We start from the raw sequence: 8665 nt of genomic DNA, 5'->3' as shown, positions 1-8665 counted from the left end.
TCACTCCATGGCTGCTGATATTGGAAATTGGGATAAGCTTAAAGGTCACAAGTTCCTTTGAAAGAAAAGAAGGTCCAAAGTGCTACATTTCTACCTGAGCCACATGAATAAATAAATGGTAATTTTCAGATTAAACCATTCATCACCAACAGCATTGGTATGCATGTGCTTCTCAATATTTAAAATAAAAAAAATACTTTTCATCATTTCAATTCAAAAAGTGAAACTCTTATATTATGGATTCCAAGCTGTTTGCTATATGAGCCAAAATTACCAAACTGAAAGTACACATGTGCAATCAAATTATTTGTATTATTATTTTTATATACCTGCTGAGCAATAAAATACATTTTAATAAGTCAAAAAAAGTAGTCTGATATTTGCAGAAATTGTATCTGCAAATTATTACAGAACCGAAACACCAAAAGGGTCTTGGTCATACCTTATTAAAAGAAAAGCATACAGTGTCGTGCATTTTTTCTGTATTTTTTTCTTGTGTTTTTGGTGGTACAAAATCGATCAGAGGGTCACAATTAAATTCTCCTGAAATAGAGAGCTCTTGCACATTTAAAGAAACAAGTGGAAAGATATATATATCTGATATCTTAGATAACTAAAGCTTACAGCCAATAGAATCCCAAAATTCAGTTTATCAGAATATTTGATGCATAAGACAAAAGAAGCAATTTTAAGACTGAATGACACAAAAGATCTTTGCTAAATAAGCTGGATGTTCAAAGTGCGCTGTATGCAAGCAGATTAATGAAACATTAGGTGGAAGGAAAAAATGTGGTAAAAAATGTGCAAAAAGTAACAATGATAACAGCACATTTGAGAAGATTATTAAAAAACCTCATTCAAGAGTCATACTGAGATTCACAAGGATTTGACGTTGGCTGAAATTACTGCTTCAAGAGCCTCTACAAACAGACATAACTTGAACATGGGCTACAATGATGTTTTTTTCTTGTTGTATGCCATGCCACCTCCTGAAGTTGGCTCACTGTGTTTTCTCAAGTTTGCAGTCAGTACAAATGTCATCCAGGAAATTGAACAGCCTTTCACCTGTTCCTCTGACAAGTTTTAGCAGAGATGCTGATTTAATTTTCCAGCTGGACCACCAAAAGCACCAATACCGGATTTAATGGTCACTGTGTTTGAATGGGCCTCTGGCTACCAAGCTTGCTTGACCCAAGACACACAAAGAATCTGTGAAGTATTATTAAGCGTAAGATGATGACACCCCCACCCAACAATAAAGATGGGTTGGTGACCATTAAAGCAGCTTAGTCTTCCTCAACACTCAGCATTATCACAGACTGATTGCCTCCATGCAGCTGCACATTAAGGCAGTAATTCACACTAGAGAAGCCCCAAATATTTGAGCAATTTTGTTTCTGTCATGTGTCAGGACTTTGCAGAAATTGTTTTACAATTTATTTATAAATACTTTCAAAACTGTTCATCTGTATGTATTATTCTGAAGCGTATACTTCCTCTTTAGTAAACAGATTTTGCACTTGTCATTTGTTTAAGGGGACATAACTCAGTCTGTTACAGGAACGTGATAAAAAAAGTCATAATTTATATGTAATTGTGGAAGGAGTAGAAAGTAGTTTGGCTTTTTTTAGTAAAAAAAAAAAAAGATAATATTGAACATTCTCATTTTAAGTTTTTGTGAAAATTCTGCATTATTTTTGCTCAAGTGTATTATATCAGGAGAACTGCACACCAAACCTTGATGCAGTATTTACAAGAATTGGGAGGATTGGGTTAACTCCCCACCTGGGAAAAGTCAAGAAAAGGAATGATGCTTATCAGGCAGAAAGGAGGTAAAGATGACAGAACTAAAGGCTGAGTTCTTTGTCACAGTGCTGACACTAAAATTTAACTGTCACACTGTTTATATGATGAATACTTGTAGGCAAGCAGCAGTACAACAAAGGGGACAGCAGAGCAATTTCAGGGGAGTGATGAGGGGGGGTTGGATGCCTTTGAGACTAGGACCGTGATGTGTGTAGTTAAGACACAAATACAGGTCTCTTCTCCAACAGTAATTCATTTGTTATCTGCCACACACACACACCCGCACACACAGACAAAGCCGCAGGCTGCTCATCCCTTTCGATGTATTTGCTGTCCTCTCCATCCCAGTTCCTCACCAATGCCATGAGTCATCACATAATACTGCTTAGCTATTGGTCAACGTGTCTCAGCGTTCATTTAGTACTCCAGTGGAAAAAGGGCCTGTATGGGAACTGTGAGCAGATGTGACTCCATGATGTGCTTCACACATTTTTCCCCCCTCTTACTGTTTTATTCCTCCTACAATGCTATTGTCTTTCCCCTTTCCTTCTACCCCTCCTTCACCCCAACAACCCCCTCAGATATCAGGTGCGTTACCTGAGCTTCGTATCAATAGTTTATCACCCTGGGACATCTAATCTACAGAGCACAGTGGAACTCTCCCATGGAGAGTCGTGGTGGTCACGTCTGTGTCTGTGTGTGGGACAAGAAAAAGAGAAAGGTGGAAGAAATGGTCAAAAAAAAAGATGGAGCAGATGTGTTTGGATTACATTGGGTTGGGATGAAGAACTGGCACCAAAGTCCAAAGGTTTCATGTAGACCAAGATATAATTTGTACAGGCAGAAAACTTTCCCTGAAAGTTCAAATTTTAAAATTTTTGTGTGGAACAACACCAAACTAGATAAAGAGTGCCGCACCACAGCAAATGTTTTCTTTCTTAAAGTGGAACTTAAAAATGAATTAATGGAAGCTTTTCTTCAAGTCCTGTACTGACATCTAGAGGACAAGCTAGAGAATTGCTTTGATATGGATAATCACAATGCATGTGAAAACCAATGTATCTAATTTCAAAGTCAAACAAGGAAGGGATTTTACCTTTGAAATGAACTAACAAATATTGAGTATTACTACAGTTTCTGAGAGATGTTTAAAAATTACTACAACCTATTGAACAGTTTACATACACTCATTTGGGACAAACGTGAGTACACAGTGGAATGATCATACCAATTAGCAACTTTCATACATTTAAATACAATAATGAAGTGCACAAATTTACTTCATAAACTTCACAAATATATGGTTAATATTACAGTTTTGTGATGAAACTGTATCTACCCAATAACATTTTTTTTCATTTTCTGTCTTTGTTTCAGCTAATCAAATAAAGTAATATCAAAAATTATCAATATATATTTCAAAATGTGTAGCTTGATCCTGTGAGGGGTATTACTTTTGTTGGCATTTTGAGTAACCATGGTAGCAAAAAATAAGTAGCGAATAAGTAGCAAAAAACGAGCCAAATTCAAATAAAAACAATTCTAACTGATACTGTTTTGTGTCAGTTAGACTCAAAACAGAGATAAAATTTTGTTTGCCCCTCTGTGTCTCACTCACACAAATAGTATTCAGAGAGGATTAATTACCATAGCAACAGAACACTGAGGAGGGCAAAGATGTAAAGAACTACAGAGATGGCGGAACACTCAGCACAGAAGACGGCTGAGCAGAACTTTAGAACTGAAGTGACGCCACCTTGACGGAACACTTAATACAGACAAGATGGCAGAAGAGCAAAGGAAGTAAGTTCTTGATACTCCTAAACAGACAATAACTTTAGGCTGTCAAAATAAGAGCATCACATCTTATGTTTTTTGAACAATAATAATATTTGTTGTCAATCTGTTACTAAGAGATGAGCGGATTTTATGGTAATCAAGTGCCATGAAGTAAACATATGATCTTTACTTTTGTAAATTTACCAACTCTAAATTTCTTGTGTCTAAGCAGATAAGCAGTAGCCTATTTCAAAAGAGCTAACTTTTTATAGACAATAATTCATTTGCTGTTAAGAGTTGAGCGTTTTTTTTTTCTGAAAACGAACTGCCACGAAGCATAAATCAGATTTTTACTTTTGAGTTGAATGTCTGTTTTATAATATATTTACCACCAATGACAGAAAAAAAAAAATTAATTTTTCTGCAAAATTTACCAACTGCACAAGAGCAGAGGAAATCTTATGGTTTTTTTTTAACAATAACAATATTTGTTGTTAATCTGTTGCTAAGAGATGAGAGCATTTTCTGGTAACCAAGTGCTACTAAGTAAACATCTGATCTTTATTTTTGCAAAATTTACCAATTGTAAATTTTTTGTGTCTACGCAAATAAGCAGTATTTCAAAAGAGCTTATGTTTTATAAACAATAATTGTCTTTGTTATTAATTTAGTGTTAAAAGATTAGTGGATTTTTTTCTGAAAACAAACTGCCACAAAGTATAAATGAGATTTTTACATTTGTGTTGAATGTCTGTTTTATAATATGTTTACCATCAATGACAAAAAACAAAACAAAACACATTTTCACTTTTCTGCAAAATTTACCAACTGCACAATTCTTAAGTAGTATCAGATAAGTAGTATTTTAAAAGAACAGAGGAAATCTTATGATTTTTTTTTAAAACAGTAACAATATTTGTTGTTAATCTGTTGCTAAGAGATGAGCGGATTTTCTGGTAACCAAGTGCCACAAAGTAAACATCTGATTTTTACTTTTGCATAAGTAAAAATCAGATGGCAGTGCATTAGCATTAGTACAAACATTAGCAGGCAGTGCCTTTTCCTTAAAATACGCTTTTAAGCTTTATTTTTTTTTTCATTTAGTTCCTCCACACTAAATGGAGGAAGTCAATGTAAGACAACATGCTAGCCACTGGCAGCATTTAGGCTAACATTAGCATTTTGGCTAATTTTAGCTTTATCCTAACCCTTCACCCTACAAGAATAAACCTTACATATATGTCACATTTGGCAATCAATAAAGCTTAGATATGGAAGAAATTGAATGGTTTTTTTAAAACAAAAAAGTTCTTTGTATTTTCATATATAATCCCTTGCTTAAATTGAGAATAAGTAAAGTCACAAAACTTTGATGAGTTTAACAGAGCAATGTAAAAACCATTAAAAAAATGCCACCCAGTGATTTTATTTTGCAACATAAGATTAATGTTACTGGAATGAATTAAGGCTTTTTACCTCACATGTTTGTGTCTAACTTTTGCATTCTGTATCACATATATCACTAATGTCTCCTATTTTCACTATGCACCCTGTCATCCATGCTTCTTATTTAATAAGTTACAGTCTGACAGTCATTTATCTCATGGAGGAATGAGGATTTGATAAGCACAGCCGCAAGACATCAAATCTTAATCATTTAACTGTTTTTCCTGCCTGCTTGATAGCATCAGTGAAGGTTTAATGGCTAATTTGTTCTTATCAAAATCAACTGGAGACACTGGTTGTGCCCTGGTTTGCAGGAAATGTAGTACAATGGTTAAATAATTATGGGTGTAATATGTCATAGTGTCCACTGGGTGGAGAACAAACCCAGTTAACTAAAAGTAAGAACAATGTTCTCATAAGATAATACACAAGAGTAAAATGAGCAAGGAAATTCAAACTAATCTTTTCCAAATCACAAACAAACGTGTGTGTGTTTCAGAGGTTGATTTATCAACAGCATATGATTCTCACAGTCTCTGATGTACATCATGTTGTGTTCTAAGCTTTAAAAAGGACTTAAAAGAGAGCACAATATATAATTTCTGATTTTCTCTGATTTTTAATTGCATTTATCCTGCAGGTTTGACTAAAAATACCAAATCTGTTTTCCAAAAATTGGTAGAAATCTATAAAAAAAAAAAAAAAAATCATCATTCTGGTTGAAGTTTGCCCTACCTTTAGAGCCATTTGACTGCAACTTTTATTTATTTATTTTTTTTGTTTTTTTTGTACAACACTGTAATTTCTTTTACTAGATTTGATTAAGCTGGAGTAAAGTTCAGCTGCCCTTGATGAATTTTCCTGATATTTTCTCATTCGCATTATTTAGTCTAAGATAAAGTTTACAAAGAGGCTACAAAGGAACAACATTAGCTTATTGCACAAAGGTATGTGTTCAGGGAAGAGTACAAAAACAGAAAAAACAACAGTGACATCACTAAATCTAGAGATTAAGCACAAAACTAAAAAAAAGGTCAAGTAGTCAAGAGAGACACCTTAGACTTGTGAAAGTTTTGCTGTAATAGCTAAAGTCTCAAATATTTATTTTCTTGAAACATAAAAATATTATAAACATGTTTTTCTGAAAATAAGGTTTTCCCCTTAAATTTTCAAGAAGAAGTCTCAAGCAGGTAAATCCAGACCTTTGATATTTTGACATGTTACATGAATTACATGCTGAAATATTTTAAAACTGTATGCTCTCTTCCATTATGGGTAACTCACCCGATTATTAGACATTATAATCAGTGTCACTAATTTAAAAATCTATGTTGCAAGCAAATATAATTGACTTTTCACCCAACTGAATGTGTTCTGTGCAGTGCTTTGTGTTTATTGGAGTGCACACAGAAAAGAGACGGAATAGACAGGGTTAAGAGAACTGCTGTCCTCCATAGCAGCCATTTTGAGGATATTTGTGACTATAAGGTCAGTGTTTTAGCCTCAGGATGAAAAGCTAACAGCAGAGTAATGACAGAGGGGGAAACTGGAAACAGGAGATAAAACCAAATGGGCATGGTTGAAAAGGTTGATTACAGAGCCAGCTTGCCATAAAGCAAAGGAAGGAAAAGAAAGAGAGAATAAAGAGGTTGAGGGAGAAAAAGTGAAGTCAAAAACGCAAAGATATCTCTGAGAGAAGAAAGGAACTAAGTATTTACACACAATGAACTACACTTTTGCTGTTTTATGTCAGTTTTGATTTGAAAAAATATTCATGTTTCCCATTCCACAAGAAAAAAACAATTTAAAAAAATTCTTCATTTCTTCAAAGTTACAGATTTACCCTAGACTTACTATGCACTCAAACAATTTAGGAAACATGGCACTGCAAACTTCTTCACATCATTTAAGATAAATGGATCCCCATCTATTAATGACTTTTAAAGCAACATTGTAAATACTCTGTGTCTTTGTGTGACATCATTGAAAAAGAAATCAAAAGAAACCAGGCAAGATAATGAAAAAGAATATTCATCTTTCCAAGTTTGGTTTACCTTTGCAATAATCAGTGAAGCAGCAGAGGCCCCGGAAACTCAGGAGGAGGAGCAGAGATCTGCAGCTGAGGTGGAAAAATATGTTGACGTGACAACAATTACACCCTGAGCAAATTGTGATGGAATAGACTTAAGCACAAAGCTTCTTTCCATCAAAAGAAGCAAAGTGAAACTATTACTAAAGAAAGATAGAAAGATGTTCACATAAAGAAGTTTGTAATTGAATATGGTTGTGGATGGTAACATGTGCTAAACAAGTCAATTCAATGCCTTTCTTTAGGTTCAATTTGTATGGAACAGCAATCAGCTGTGAGCACAAAAACATCTTACGTAACAGAAATAAAGACCTGAATACAGTCTGTGTTTAATGGTTTAATTTTTAGTGAATTGTGTTGCCAGAAATACATTTCAGTGTTGTTGTAATTTCTTCAGTATGATTGTGATCATTTCATTTCTTCAATCTTTTCATTGTTTTTAGAGATTTGTCTTACTTTCACTTTATCCTTACCTCACCACACATTTTTATCTTATTTTCTCTCTCCCTCCATCCCGGTGAGCAGGTGCACAACGACAGAGTCACTGAGCCATGAAATTTCTCCTTCTCAAGACACGTTTCTTGCCTCCCTTACTCAAACACACGCACACGCTTACCCATGCAAACCACTATTTTTTTCTACCATTTTTTCCATTTTCCTCTCTTATTTACCTTATCCTTCACTCCTGGCCTGATCAAAGACTTAGAAAACAATGTGCAGTCTTGATTGTTTTACTGAGAGGATTACAGAAATTCTAACGCCAGTGGGATGGAAAATGTTTCCAGAGTTTCATTAGCAACAACAGAATTCTTTGTATGCACGCCCATGCATGTGTACGTGTGTGCAGCCTCTGCTGCATATGTCTCTGACCACATCTACATCTTTAATGTCTCAGACTGAATAATGTATGAACCCTGCGGGCTGGAAGGCGCACATACACATTTTCCACCGACACAGAAAGCACAACTAAATACTGAGCCACAAAAAAGTTCAAACTAAATGCTTTGTTTTAAGATAAAATCATCTTTTGTGGATCAAAGAGAGCAAAGCCGAGTTCAGAACAGACCAACACTTCCTGTTCTTTTAACCACAGTGGCTTTTCTACTACCAGCGTCCTGTTTACATGCTGCAAATTTCCTCTCGACATGAACTCAGGCTTCACATAAAATGTCTTTCTTTTCTGCCTGCACCTGTACTTTTACGTGCTTTCACAGCTGACCATTCAGCTTGTCACTCGGCTTGTATTCCTCTCTCTTGTTGTTCCCGGGCTTCAGCCGCGCACAATTTAAAACTTCTAATTTGACTTTCAAATGTCTGCATTCTGTCATTTTATTCAGCATACCCACACACACTTGGCTTTTCCCCGGCCTCTTATGAAGATGAAGATGTGAAGCTGCGGTCAAGGTTGGTTTCCACGGCAACGATGCATAATGATGGCATGACCCACCTGACCAGCAAGCCTCTCTCCTCTGCTGCTTTGTATGGAGACTGCTGGAATTAACAAGCTTCCGCAAAGCTGAAAGTGATTCATTTTAAAAGTCGTCA

The sequence above is a fragment of the Xiphophorus couchianus genome, chromosome 5, assembly GCF_001444195.1.
Source record: "Xiphophorus couchianus chromosome 5, X_couchianus-1.0, whole genome shotgun sequence".
NCBI lineage: Eukaryota > Metazoa > Chordata > Actinopteri > Cyprinodontiformes > Poeciliidae > Xiphophorus > Xiphophorus couchianus.
The sequence above is the reverse complement of the archived record's forward strand: the minus strand, read 5'-3'. Positions refer to the sequence as shown.